Source organism: Arachis ipaensis, chromosome B4 (assembly GCF_059453495.1).
Source record: "Arachis ipaensis isolate K30076 ecotype BB chromosome B4, ASM5945349v1, whole genome shotgun sequence".
Lineage (NCBI taxonomy): Eukaryota > Viridiplantae > Streptophyta > Magnoliopsida > Fabales > Fabaceae > Arachis > Arachis ipaensis.
The window spans coordinates 68,833,079-68,848,584 of NC_142439.1; the positions used below are offsets into that span (position 1 = coordinate 68,833,079).

The following is a 15,506-nucleotide window of genomic DNA, read 5'->3' on the forward strand; positions in this document are numbered from 1 at the left end:
ATCCTGAGGTGATCCTGTGAGGTCCACAGATCCTGAGGTGTCAAGGCATTTACATCCCTGCACCAATTTAGGCATGCAAAATGCCCTTGCACACAACTCTGGGCGTTCAGCGCCAGGTTGGTGGCCATTTTGGGCGTTCAACGCCCATTTGTGTGCCATTTCTGGTGTTGAACGCCAGAATCATGCCTGTTCTGGCGTTCAGCGCCCAGAAGCTGCCCATTTTGGGCGTTCAGCGCCAGAACCATGCTCTGTTCTGGCGCTGAACGCCAAACAGATGCTCCTCCAGGGTGTGATTTTTCTTCTGCTATTTTTGATTCTGTTTTCAATTTTTCTATTTATTTTGTGACTCCACATGATCATGAACCTATAAAGACATGAAAAACAATGAAAATAAAAATTAGACAAATAAACATTAGGTTGTCTCCCAACAAGCGCTTCTTTAATGTCAATAGCTTGACAGTGGGCTCTCATGGAGCCTTACAGATGTTCAGAGCATTGTTGAAACTCTCCAACACCAAACTTAGAGTTTGGATATGGGAGTTCAACACCAAACTTAGAGTTTGGTTGTGGCCTCCCAACACCAAACTTAGAGTTTGACTGTGGGGGCTTGGGTTGACTCTGCTTTGAGAGAAGCTTTTCATGCTTCCTCTCCATGGTTGCAGAGGGAGATCCTTGAGTTTTAAACACAAGGGAGTCCTCATTCCATTGAAGGACTATTTCACCTCTGTCAACATCAATCACAGCTCTTGCTGTGTCCAGGAAAGGTCTTCCTAGGATGATGGATTCATCCTCTTCCTTTCCAGTATCCAGGACTATGAAATCAGCAGGGATGTAAAGGCCTTCAACCTTTACTAACACGTCCTCTACTTGTCCATATGCCTGTTTTCTTGAATTGTCTGCCATCTCTAATGAGATTTTAGCAGCTTGCACCCCATAGATTCCCAGTTTCTCTATTACAGAGAGGGGCATGAGGTTTATTCCTGAACCAAGGTCACACAGAGTCTTAAAGATCATGGTGCCTATGGTACAAGGTATTATGAACTTCCTAGGATCCTGTCTCTTCTGAGGCAATGTCAGTTGATCCAGATCACTTAGTTCATTGATGAACAAGGGAGGTTCAACTTCCCAAGTATCAATGCCAAATAATTTGGCATTTAGCTTCATGATTGCACCAAGAAACTTGGCAGTTTGCTCTTCAGTAACATCCTCATTCTCTTCAGAAGAGGAATACTCATCAGAGCTCATGAAGGGCATAAGGAGGTTCAAAGGAATCTCTATGGTCTCTAGATGAGTCTCAGATTCTTTTGGTTCCTCAGAGGGAAGCTCCTTGTTGGTCACTGGATGTCCCAGGAGGTCTTCCTCCTTGGGATTCACGTCCTCCTCTCCCTTATTGGGTTCAGCCATTTTTCTTATGTCGATGGCCTTGCACTCTCCTTTTGGATTCTCTTCTGTATTGCTTGGGAGAGTACTGGGAGGGATTTCAGTGATCCTTTTACTCAGCTGGCCCACTTGTGCTTCCAAATTTCTAATGGAAGACCTTATTTCATTCATGAAACTCACAGTGGCCTTGGACAGATCAGAGACTAAGTTTGTTAAATTAGAAGTATTTTGTTCAGAGTTCTCTGTCTGTTGCTGAGTGGATGATGGATAAGGTTTATTATTGTTGAACCTGTTTCTTCCACCATTATTAAAGCCTTGTTGAGGCTTTTGATCCTTCCATGAGAAATTTGGATGATTTCTCCATGATGAGTTATAGGTGTTTCCATAAGGTTCACCTAAGTAATTCACCTCTGCTATTGCAGGGTTCTCAGGATTATAAGCTTCTTCTTCATAAGAAGCCTCTTGAGTACTGTTGGATGCAGCTTGCATTCCATTCAGACTCTAAGAAATCATATTGACTTGCTGAGTCAATACTTTGTTCTGAGTCAATATGGCATTCAGAGTATCAACTTCAAGAACTCCCTTCTTCATAGGTGTCCCATTGTTCACAGGATTCCTTTCAGAAGTGTACATGAACTGGTTATTTGCAACCATGTCAATGAGTTCTTGAGCTTCTGCATGCGTTTTCTTTAGGTGAATGGATCCACCTGCAGAGGTATCCAATGACATCTTAGATAACTCAGATAAACCATCATAGAATATATTTAGGATGGTCCATTCTGAAAGCATGTCAGAAGGACACTTTTTGGTCAGTCCTTTGTATCTCTCCCAAGCTTCATAGAGGGATTCACCTTCTTTCTATCTGAAAGTTTGAACATCCACTCTAAGCTTGCTCAGCTTTTGAGGAGGAAAGAACTTGGCTAAGAAAGCCTTGACCAGCTTATCCCAAGAGTTCAGGCTGTCTTTGGGTTGAGAGTCCAACCACACTCTAGCTCTGTCTCTTACAGCAAAAGGGAAAAGCATGAGCCTGTAGACTTCAGGATCTACTCCATTAGTCTTAACAGTATCACATATCTGCAAGAATTCAGTTAAGAACTGAAAAGGATCTTCAGATGGAAGTCCATGAAACTTGCAGTTCTGCTGCATCAGAGAAACTAATTGAGGTTTCAGCTCAAAGTTGTTTGCTCCAATGGCAGGAATGGAGATGCTTCTTCCATGTAAATTTGAATTAGGTGCAGTAAAGTCACCAAGCATCCTCCTTGCATTATTATTATTTTCGGCTGCCATCTCCTCTTCCTGTTCGAAAATTTCTGAAAGGTTATCTCTGGATTGTTGTAATTTAGCTTCTCTTAGTTTTCTCTTCAGAGTCCTTTCAGGTTCTGGATCTGCTTCAACAAGAATATTCTTGTCCTTGCTCCTGCTCATATGACAAAGAAGAGGGCACAGAAAAATAATAATAATAATAGAGATCCTTTATACCACAGTATAGGGATCCCTGTGTGAGTAGAAGAAGAGAGGGGGACAAAGAATGTAATATAATGGAAGAAACACAACTGTGAGGAGGGTTGAGATGTGAGATGAGATGTTAGTAGATGAATAAATAAATAGAATAAGATGAGAGAGAAGGAATTTTCGAAAATAATTTTTGAAAAAGAGTTAGTGATTTTTGAAAATAGTTTTTGAAAAATGTTAGTAATTTTCGAAAATTAAGATTTAAAAATTAAAATAATTAATAAATTAAAAAGAAATTTTGAAAAAGGGGGAAGATATTTTCGAAAATGAGAGAGAGAGAGTTAGTTAGGTGGTTTTGAAAAAGATAAGAAACAAACAAAAAGTTAGTTAGTTAGTTGAAACAAATTTTGAAAAGATAAGAAGTTAGGAAGTTAGAAAAGATATTTTGAAATCATATTTTTGAAAAAGGTAAGATAAGAAGATATTTTAGAAATTAGTTTTGAAAAAGATTTGATTTTTAAAATCTCAATTAATGACTTGATTCATAAGAAATCACAAGATATAATTCTAGAACTTAAAGTTTGAATCTTTCTTAACAAGCAAGTAACAAACTTCAAATTTTTGAATCAAAACATTAAATGATTATGTTATTTTCGAAAATTTGATATAAAAATAAGAAAAAGATTTTTGAAAAATATTTTTGGAATTTTCGAAAATAACTAAGAATTTTGAAAAAGATTTGATTTTTGAAAAAGATTTTGAAAAAGATAAGATTTTCAAATTGAAAATTTGATTTGACTCATAAGAAACAACTTGATTTTAAAAATTTTTGAAAAAGTCAACTCAAATTTTCGAATTTGATGAGAGAAAAAGGGAAAGATATTTTTTTGTTTTTTGAATTTTTATGATGAGAGAGGAAAATAGGAAAAATGATGCAATGCATGAAAGTTATGGATCAAAACAATAAATGCATGCAAGAATGCTATGAATGTCAAGATGAACACCAAGAACACTTTGAATGTCAAGATGAACATCATAGACACAATTTTGAAAAATTTTTAATGCAAAGAAAACATGCAAGACACCAAACTTAGAAATCTTTCATGTTTAGACTCTAAGAAACGAAAAATGCACATGTAAAACAAGAAAAGACACAAAACATGAAAACATCAAGATCAAACAAGAAGACTTACCAAGAACAACTTGAATATCATGAAGAACACTATGAATGCATGATATTTTCGAAAAATGCAAGATGCACATGCAAATGACACCAAACTTATGACATGACTCATGACTCAAACAAGAAACACAAAATATTTTTTTGATTTTTATGATTTTCTAATTTTTTTGGATTTTTTCGAAATTTATATGAAAAAGAAAAAATAAGGATTCCAAAATTTTTATCATGAATTCCAGGAATCTTGCATTCTTAGTCTAAAGTTTCAGTCCAGGAATTAGACATGGCTCACTAGCCAGCCAAGCTTTCAATGAAAGCTCCAGTCCAAAACACTAGACAGGGCCAATGGCCAGCCAAGCTTCAGCATTTAACATCAGAGTATATTGCTCTTGATAACAAATTGCAAGCCTCAGTCCAAATAAATTTAGACATGGCTTTACAGCCAGCCAGGCTTCACATGCTTCATGAAACACTAGAATTCATTCTTAAAAATTTTGAATAAAAATATTTTTTTTTTAAAACATTTTTTTTTTTCGAAAACAGATGAGAAATTTTTGAAATATTTTTGAAAAATTTTTGAAAAGAAAACAAAAAGAAAATTACCTAATCTGAGCAACAAGATGAACCGTCAGTTGTCCAAACTCGAACAATCCCCGGCAACGGCGCCAAAAACTTGGTACGCGGAATCGTGATCACACTTTAAGTATGTAAAATTCATCGCTCTTTCTTTCCCTGGTAATGGCGCCAAAAACATGATGCCAAGACCACGGTTCACAACTCCGTGTAACTGACCAGCAAGTGCACTGGGTCGTCCAAGTAATACCTTACGTGAGTAAGGATCGAATCCCACGGAGATTGTTAGTATGAAGCAAGCTATGGTCACCTTGCAAATCTCAGTTAGGCAGATATAAATTGATAATGGTGTTTTCGAATTTAATATAATAAAATAGGGATAGAAATACTTATGTAATTCATTGGTGGGAATTTCAGATAAGCGAATGGAGATGCTTTCGTTCCTCTGAATCTCTGCTTTCCTGCTATCTTCATCCAATCAGTCTTATTCCTTTCCATGGCTGGCTTTATGCAAGGGCATCACCGTTGTCAGTGGCTACATCCCCTCCTCTCAGTGAAAATGATCAACGCATCCTGTCACGGCACGGCTATTCATCTGTCGGTTCTCGATCATGCTGGAATAGGATTCACCCTCCTTTTGCGTCTGTCACTAACGCCCAGCACTCGCGAGTTTGAAGCTCGTCACAGTCATTCAATCATTGAATCCTACTCGGAATACCACAGACAAGGTTTAGACTTTCTGGATTCTCTTGAATGCCACCATCATTCTAGCTTATGCCACGAAGATTCTGATTAAGACATCTAAGAAATACTCATTCAATCGGAGGTAGAACGGAGGTGGTTGTCAGGCACGCGTTCATAGGGAATGATGATGATTGTCACGTTCATCACATTCAGATTGAAGTGCGAATGAATATCTTAGAAGCGAAACAAGATGAATTGAATAGAAAACAGTAGTACTTTGCATTAATCTTTGAGGAACAGCAGAGCTCCACACCTTAATCTATGGAGTGTAGAAACTCTACCGTTAAAAATACATAAGTGAAGGTCCAGGCATGGCCGAGATGGTCAGCCCCCTAAAACGTGATCAATAGTCTCCTAAGATGAACAATGGATAAAAACTGAGACCAAAGATGTCTAATACAATAGTAAAAGGTCCTATTTATAATAAACTAGTCACTAGGGTTTACAGAAATAAGTAATTGATGCATAAATCCACTTCCGGGGCCCACTTGGTGTGTGCTTGGGCTGAGCTTTGAGTGCTGCACGTGTAGAGGTCCTTCTTGGAGTTGAACGCCAGTATTTGTGCCAGTTTGGGCGTTCAACTCTGGTTTTGGATCCTTTTCTGGCGTTGGACGCCAGAATTGGGCAGAGAGCTGGCGTTGAACGCCAGTTTAAGTCATCTATTCTTGGCCAAAGTATGGACTATTATATATTGCTGGAAAGCCCTGGATGTCTACTTTCCAACGCAATTGGAAGCGCGCCAGTTCGAGTTCTGTAGCTCCAGAAAATTTACTTTGAGTGCAGGGAGGTCAGAATCCAACAGCATCAGCAGTCCTTCTTCAACCTCTGAATCTGATTTCTGCTCAAGTCCCTCAATTTCAGCCAGAAAATACCTGAAATCACAGAAAAACACAAAAACTCATAGTAAAGTCCAGAAATGTGAATTTAACATAAAAACTAATGAAAACATCCCTAAAAGTAACTAGATCCTACTAAAAACATACTAAAAACAATGTCAAAAAGCGTATAAATTATCCGCTCATCATGATCCTTACGGGTAGCTTGGTTGAGACGCCTGTAATTAATGCAGACTCTCCAAGAATTCTGAACTCTGGTTGCTATGAGCTCTCCATGCTCATTCTTCACTGTAGTGACTCCAGACTTCTTGGGCAGCACTTGTACTGGGCTAACCCATTCATTGTCTGAAATGGGATAGATGATACCTACTTCCAATAGTCTGGTCACTTCCTTTTTGACAACTTCCAAGATAGTGGGATTCAATCTTCTTTGGAGTTGACGGACAGGTCTTGCTCCCTCTTCTAAAAATATTCTGTGCTCACATTCTTGAGGGTTGATGCCTACTATGTCTGCCAAACTCCACCCAATTGCTTTCTTATGCCTCCTCAGTACATCAAGTAACTGCTCTTCTTGTTGGGAAGTGAGTTCCCTTGCAATGATAACGGGGAACTTCTGCTCATCTTCAAGATAAGCATATTTGAGATGTGGAGGAAGAGGTTTCAGTTCCAACTTCTGATCATGGGTAGGCTCTGGACTGTCTGGAGCTTGTGAAAATGCTGAGGAGCCCTTATTGTCAGTCAAGAGGATCCCCACACTTGGACCTTGTCCAATGTGCCTCTCTTCTAACTCTTCCTTATGGACTTCAGCTACAGTTTCATCTATGACATCACACTAGAAGATAGAATGTTCTTCTGGAGGGTTGTTTATGACTCTATTCAGATTGAAGATTACTATGTGGCCATCTATTTCTAAAGAGTATGTTCCTAAAAAAGCATCTAATATGAATTTTGATGTCTTCAGGAATGGTCTTCCAAGTAGGATTGATGATGGCTTATCTAAGTCATTATTGGGCATCTCCAAGATATAAAAATCAGTGGGGAATGTAAGCCCTTTAATGTTCACTAAAACATCTTCAGCAACTCCAGCCACTGTAATAATGCTTTTATCTGCTAACACAAAACGAGCTGCCGACCTTTTTAAGGGAGGGAGCCTCAAAATATCATATATAGACAAAGGCATTATACTAACACATGCTCCTAAATCACACATGCAATCATAGATTACTACTCCACCAATAGTACAACTAACTATACAAGGACCTAGGTCACTACACTTCTCAGGTAATCCTCCCATTAAAGCAGATATGGAACTACCTAAAGGAATAATTTCTAATTCATTAATTTTGTCTTTATGTATACATAAATCTTTTAGAAACTTTGCATATTTAGGTACCTGTTGAATAACATCAAAAAGAGGAACAGTTACCTCAACCTTTTTGAATATTTCTACCATTTTGGGATCGGGTTCCAGCTGCTTCCTGGGCTTCCTTGCAAGTTGTGGAAATGGAATGGGAGTGGTGTTTTCTGTAGTGTCTGCGCCTCTTGGTGCTTCCTCCTATGGTTGGACTTCTTCTTTTTCAGCTATGTCCTGTATGTCCTCTTCCTCTTCAACATCTTCTATTTCTACTATGTTTTCAGCTGAGGCGTGTTCTGGTAAGCTTGGTTCCTGCTGATTCTTCTCCTGCAGTGTGTTTTCGGACCTTAGGGTGATGGCATTAATGCCTCCCTTTGGATTGGGTAATGGTTGAGAGGGAATTCCAGTGGAACTTTAAGGTTGGTTATTGGAATTTTGCATTGATCCAATCTGTGAGACAAGAGCTTGCAAAGTAGCGGTCAGACCATTCAGACTGGCATTAATGTTATTTTCCATGGTCTGTTGACTTCGCTCAAAAAATTTTAGTAACTCTTTATTAGGAGACGAAGAAGGGTGAGTAAATTGAGAGGTCTGCTGTTGGGTATTCTGTGATCCTTAGGACTGTCTCAGGTGAGGTGCTCTGTAAGGTTGGTTCTGCTACCTGTTGTTGTTATTATTCCACCTCTGATTTCCCTGATTATCTCTGCCTCCTCTGTTATTGTTGTCCCTCCAATTCTGGTTAGAATTGTCCTTCCATCCATGGTTATTATTTCCACCTTGATTGTACCCTTGGTTGGGGTGGTCATAGAAGTTATGAGTGGATGCCACCATGTTGTCATCCTACTGGAGCTGCGGGCATTCATCAGTATAATGGCTATAATCAGCACAAATTCTGCAGATTCTCTGTGGGACTAATTGTTGGCTTTGCTGTGCTGGAGAAGGTTGAGCTTGCTGAACTTGTTGTTGATTCAACTGCATCTGCTTCAGCAAGTTGGTCATTTCACAGATACTCTGAGCTAGAGCAGTAGTCTCTCTGCTAGAGGATACTTCTGCAATGGCTTTTGAACGGCCTTGTTTCTGCCTGTGGTTCCTAGTAGATTCATCTAAGTCGCTGATCAATTGCCATGCCTCATCAGTGGTTTTGTACTTCTTCATAGACCCATTGCTAGCACTTTCCAATGTGGTCTTATCTTGGGGCCTCATGCCCTGTGTGATATAGCTAAGTAACACTATCTTGTCAATCCTGTGGTGGGGGCATGCTTCTAGAAGATTATTGAAGCACTCCCAGTATTCAAAGAGAGTCTCGTTGTCATCTTGAACAATCGTGGAAATTTCTTTACTCATTTTATCAGTAACTTCAGATGGAAAGAATTTCTCCACAAACTCTTTTCTGAGCGTTTCCCAGTTGGATACATTTGCTAGGGGTTGAGTGTAGTACCACTCTCTTACTTTTCCCTCAAGAGAAAACGGGAAAGCTTTCAGCATAATTGAAGTTTCATCTGTACCATCTCGCCTGACAGTAGAACAGGCTGCCTGGAAATCTCTCAGGTGCTTGATAGGCTCTTGAGCAGGTAAGCCATGAAACTTGGGCATCAAATTGAGTAGTGCGATCTTTATTTCAAAATTTGTAGCCACCGCTGGGTGATGCGGTTGAAACGGTTGCATTGTAAAATCAGGGGCTCCTTCCTCCTGGATGGTAACTCTCCTAGGTTCTGCCATGTCGTCTGCACGTGAATCAACCGAATCAGTAGAACAGGGGCTGGTTTCTTCCTCAGATGGCGTTTCAAATCCGCCCTCAGAGAGGACTAACCGACGCCGAGCTCGCCTTATTCGTGAGATGGTTCTTTCAATCTCAAGATCGAATACTGGCAAGCGTGGGTCAGGAAGTGAACGCGTCATCTAGCGAAAGAAACATGCAGCTCATAGTAGCAAAATAAAATAAAATACAAATAAATAAATTCTAATTAATAACTTTAGCACTCTATTGCAACTCTCCGACAACGGCGCCAAAAATTTATGTGGGCAGAAATTGGCGAATTAAAATTGTTAAAATATATACGTCGCAAGTATAGTTCTTAATTCGCCAGAAATCTGCCTATCAATTTAGAAAGATGTCACAGAAAATTGAAATTAAAATACTGGGAGTATGAATCCCAGGTCGTCTCCCAACGAATTGTAGAAAAGTGTGCTATTTTATTAATCAGAGGTTTTCAAAAAGGTTTGAATTGGGCAAACAGGAAATTAAATTGGTGAATTTGAATAATGTAAATAAAAGCCTTGACTGGGAATTGATTAGTTGGAATCCCTATTATTGTTAGAATGCTCTCAGGATTAATTGACAATTAAAGGCTATCTTGTTTAGTTATCCTTCACTAGGTGAAGGAAAGTTAAACAAGTTGGAATGCTACATCCGTTCACAAATTGCAATCCACTTAATTAAAAGGGATTGGTGTTAGTGATTAGAAGGCAATCCAACCATAAACCCAATTACAATTTTTCTTTCAAGCCTTCCAACTCAAGGGTTCCTTTCAATCAATTCCCCATCAAGTTAGGGAACTACTCACTCATTGTAAAGGTAAAATTCATTGCATATGAAAAGGAATTAAAGAAAGACATTGTAAATAAAAATTGAACTAGTCAATTAAAAATAAAAGTGATCCTTGTATTAAATAATCCTAAGAATATTCCAATGGTAAAATTAAACAAAGCCAAGAACATGGAAGAGTAAACCAAGTAAAGAAAACGAACTAGAATGACGAAGTCTTGATGAGGTAATAACTCTTCGCAGTGTTCCAATGCAAAGAGCAATCGCAAATTAAATCCTAAGAACTATGAATGTCTAGAGAGAAAACCTAGAGGAGGAGTAAAAACTAGATCTAAAACTAAAACTGTGTAGAATGAATGTTGTTGTTAGTTTTTGCATGTTCTCTGGCTCTAGTCTGCTATTCTGGGCCGAAAATTGGGTCAAAATAGGGTCCAAAATCACCCCCAGCGATTCTGCAAATTATGCAAATTGCGCACACCACGCGATCGCGTCGCTCATGCGGACGCGTTATTCGCGTTTCGCTTCACCACGCGGGAGCGTCGTCCACGCCTCCGCGTCGCTCGTGCTTTTCCATTTTGCGCGGTTGCGTCATCCATACGGTCGCGTCACTGCGATTTGATCTTCTCCGCGCGGTTGTGTCGTCCATGCGGCCGCGTCGCTTCTCGCTGGTCATCTCTTCAATTTCTTGTGTTCCTTCCATTTTTGCTAGCTTCTTTTCCAATCTCCAACTCATTCTTGCCCTATAAAGCCTGAAACGCTTAACATACAGATCACGACATCGAATGGAATAAAGGAGAAGTAAAATGCATAATTAAAAGTCTCTAGGAAGCAGTTTTCACTCATGTACTAATTTCAGGAAGGAAATATAAATGCATGCTATTTTAATGAATAAGTGGGTCAGGATCATGATAAAACCACACAATTAAACACAATATAAACCATAAAATAGTGGTTTATCAGCGATGCAGACGCGTGGAGCACGCGATCGCGTGACTTGATTTGTGCTAGTGGCGTGAGTGCAGCCTCGCGGTCGCACAACTCTCTGTTCGAAACTTGGTATTGCCAAAATCCAGGGTGACGCAGTCGCGTGGTCGACGTGATCGCGTGAGTGGCCATCATGGGGATATGACGTGGACGCATGAGCCATGCGTCCGCGTGGTAAGGTGTGTGCGGTCAGCACCAGTCCAGCACCACTCTCGCACAACTTTCGGTCGTGCACCCTTCGTACGTCGATTTCCAGGTCACGCGGTCGCGTGAGTGACGCGGTTGCGTGGGAGCCATTTTTCCCACATGCCGCAGACGCGTCAGCGACGCTGCCGCATCGCGTGCGTGCTTCTCTCTTTTATTTTATGCATGAAAAATGCAGAATGCAGTGTTAATATGAATGTGATGCAAAACTCCAGGTTCAATATAATAAAATAAAATAAAATTTGAAAACAAATAAAACTAACTGAAAATGAAAAAGGAACGATCATGCCATGGTGGGTTGTCTCCCACCCAGCACTTTTAGTTAAAGTCCTTAAGTTGGACATTTGGTGAGCTCCCTGTTATGGTGGCTTATGCTTATATTCATCCAGGAATCCCCACTAGTGTTTGTACTTCCAGTAACCTCCGGGATCCCAAACTAGGCGTAGAAAGCCTTCAAGTAAGTTAAAGCAAGTGACAAGGCTCCAAGAGTGCTGATTTCTAGATTGAATTCTGGGGTTCCAGACCTTACCTTTACACCCGTTTTCAAGTTGATTATCATGATTCCATCTGGGTGGTTCAGCTTTAGAATTCTCACTGAAGCGTCCAAACAGCTTCCTAGACCCATTCAATTGAGCTTTACACCAACCCTTGCGTTTAAACTTAAAGCTTCCAACAATAATGAACTTTGCAGGACAATTCTTACCACTGACTATCTTTCTCTTACTCTTAATGCCACAAAGAGTTCTAAGTTGACCATCCGTCTCCAGTAGCCCATATTCAAGTGGAATTAGAAAGCTAAGGGATATGAATTTTACCCACTTGAATGTTGTGAAGGATGATGGAAACTTAGGGGGAGGTGTTTTTAATGAAATTGCAAGCTCCACTCCATTGTGCTCTTCTCTGATAATTACCACCTCTTTGCAAGCTTCTTCAATTTCGACCTCTTCCTCTTGGTAGCTTTCTTCCAATTAAATCTTCTCTTCATTGCTTTCCAAGGGCATTGGAGGTTGTGCATCTTCTTCTTGAATCTCCATCTCTTGATCAACCTCTTCCAAGTCTTCAACTGTGATATGCCTTGGAGGTTGTACACCCTCCTCAGCATCAATTTCAAACGTCTTGGAAGGGGGTTTGATGACTGGACTTTCCCATGGAGGTTCTGCATCTCCTAAGTCTTCAACCACTTCTTCTTCTTCAATAATTCTGGCTTCCTCTACTTGTTCCAGTACAAAGTCATGCTCTGTACTGTTCACTGGAGTTTCTAGTATCTCCTTCATGCTACGTTCTTCATTAGATTGTCCACATGAAGCCATGGGGGTTCCTTGAGTGTCCGAACGTCGGAAAGCTAATTTATTTATCGCTTGCTCCAATTGATGAATGGTTGCCTGAAATCGATCCACTGTTTCCTTGAAATGATCCTTTATCTCTTGATGCACTCGGCTTTCATAAATAGGATCATAGTGCTCTTGGATTGATGGATATGGAGATGGTGAATATTGAAGTGGTGGTTCTTGTGAGTAATTGGATTGGAATTGGGGTGGTTCTATATATGGTTCATATGGCTCATAAGGTGGATGGTATGGTGGTTGAGGGTTAGGATCATATGAAGGTGAATGGCAGAAAGGGGCTTGTGAGTATGGTGGTCCAAAGTTGTGTTGAGGAGATAGTTCATAGGCATATGGTGGTGGTTATTGATAGTCCATTGGAGGTGGTTGTTGCCAAGAGGGTTGATCAAATCCTTATGGCTCCTCCCATCTTTGATTGTTCCAACCTTGATGCCTGTTCTCATTGTAATTTCTTCTTCCTGCAACATTATTGTAACCAGACTCAGAGCGATGGGGGTGAGAACTCATGATAGTAATTAAAAACAAAAATAAAAACAAATTTAAATTAAAAGGTTATTTAAATTTTGAATTTGAAAATTAAATTTTGAAAATTTGAATTTTAAATTTTTGAATTTTGAATTTTTGAAATTTGAAATTTGAAAAAATTTGAAAACCATCTTCTCTTCATGTAGTCTTGATGCACGGAAACTTGTCCTTTAACAAATCTCCCTCGGCAAGTATACCGAATTGTCGTCAAGTAAAAACTCACAATAGAGTGAGGTCGAATCCCACAGAGATTGATTGGTCAAGCAACTTTAATTGGAAGAATGTTCTAGTTGAGCTAAGCAGAAATCGGGTTGAGAATTACAGGAAATTAAATGGCGGGAAAGTAAATTGTAGAAAATAAATGACGGAAGGTAAATTGCAGAATCTTAAATGGGGAAGGGGAGTTTACCATGAAAGTAAATAGCAGAAAGTAAAGAGAATGGGTAAGATCAGAAATGCGGAGTTCATTGGGCTTAGGAGATGTTGCATTCTCCGGATCAAGTTCATTTTCATCTCTTCCTCAATCAATGCATTCATTGATCTCCTCGGCAATCTTAAGTGATTGAATTCCAATTCCTTGGTAATTCAATCTCTCAAATCAGATCAATAGCCAATTCCTTGGTCTAATTGCTCATGAGAAGAGATGAAGTGTGGTCACTGATTATACCACATGTATTTCCAAATCAAAGTATTGGGAGAATTATATGTCACCATATCCGTCCAAACCCCAATTTGGTCCAACATGAGAAAGCAATTCTAGCATGATCTCTTCATTCCTCTTCCAAGGTTCAGAAGAGATCCAAGTATGAATAGCTTCTTTTCCAAGATAACTACTCAATTGGATGAAGATTGAAAGCTTTCTAGTAAAATCAAGAGAAAAGAGAGAAGAAGGATAATGAAAACTATTATTGATCCATCAAATTACAACAGAGCTCCCTAACCCAGTGAAAGGGGTTTAGTTGTTCATAACTCTGGGAATGAATAGCATAGATGGAGAGTACATTCTGAGAATTTAACTAAAAGTTGCAGAGAAAGTAAAATACAGAGAGTAATTCAAATAATGCCAAAAGCTTTTGCTCTAGTTCAAAGCTCTCCCTATTTATACTACTCTTCTGATCTTCTAGTTGATTCTTCAAGTCTTGGATATGGGCCTTTGGATCTTGAGTTGAAGCAGTTATCTTCTTCAGTGGGCTCAGCTTTACTTGCAGAGAAAGTGTGAAGTAGGCAGGGACTTTAGCTTAGGACGTTAGTGGCGTTAATGTTAAGTGAAAGTGTGGGTTCAAGAACATTAGTGACAATCACCTTTTTCACTAACGTTCCTAACCCAAGGATGCTTCACGTTAACTTCAACGTTAGTGGCATCAACGTGACCACTAACGTTGCCTCTTGGTCCTTCGCACACGTTACTGAGACTTACTTTTTCCAATAACGTTGAGAATCCTCCTTTCTCCCTACGTTAGAGTTCACGTTAGTGTGGCTAACGTGACCTTTAATGTAGGCTTGCCACATCTTCGAGAACGTTAGTGACACTTACCTTTGTCACTAACGTTCCAAAATGCCCCTACTTCCCACGTTAGAGTTCACGTTAACTAGGTTAACGTGGCTTCTAACGTGGTATTGCTAGCCATCTCCAACGTTAGTGACAAAGGTGAGTGTCACTAACATTGGCTCATCATCCCTTTTACTCACGTTAGCTTCCACGTTAATGTAGTTAATGTGGGAGTTAACGTAGCTCATAGTGGCTCATCCCAACGTTAGAGACAAAGGTGAGTGTCACTAACATTGGCGATTCTTTGCTCCCTCCACGTTAGAGTCCACGTTAACTGAGTTAACGTGGCAACTAACGTGGCTCAAAGTGGCTTAGCTCAACGTTAGTGACAAAGGTGAGTGTCACTAACGTTGGTCATTCTTTTGTTTCCCCACGTTAGACTCCACGTTAACTGAGTTAACGTGGCTCTTAACGTAGCCAATATGAGCTTAGTCCAACGTTAGTGACAAAGGTGAGTGTCACTAACGTTGGCTTCATTTTCTTCTTCCAAGTTAATGTAGTTAACGTGGCAATTAACGTGGGCTATGATGGCTTCGAGGACGTTATTGGCGATTACTTTTCTCATTAACGTTGCAAGCTAGCTCCCCTTCCACGTTAGAGGTCATGTTAGTTAGACTAACGTGGCTGCTAACGTGGTTCTTCCTTGCTTCCTTTGTCCTGAAATCAAGCAATAAAGTGCATCAAAGTTCTAGTCCAAGTTATGAGACATGCATCATCCAATTTATCATTCAATTCATGCATAATTCTCATGAATTCATATAAAAATCACAATGTTAGCTTGAATCAAGATGTAAGTGAAATTCTACCCAAAACTTGCTTATTTCCTAAGAAAGTGAA

At 39.7% G+C, this 15,506-nt stretch overlaps 1 non-coding gene across 1 annotated transcript; it reads left to right on the forward strand.

Annotated features, from left to right (window-relative positions):
• The first annotated feature begins 2,163 nt into the window (after positions 1-2,163).
• On the forward strand, positions 2,164-2,271 carry LOC148567817 (small nucleolar RNA R71). The gene has a single exon (XR_015883010.1). It is a non-coding gene; the product is annotated as a small nucleolar RNA R71 (small nucleolar RNA).
• The last annotated feature ends 13,235 nt before the right edge of the window (positions 2,272-15,506 follow it).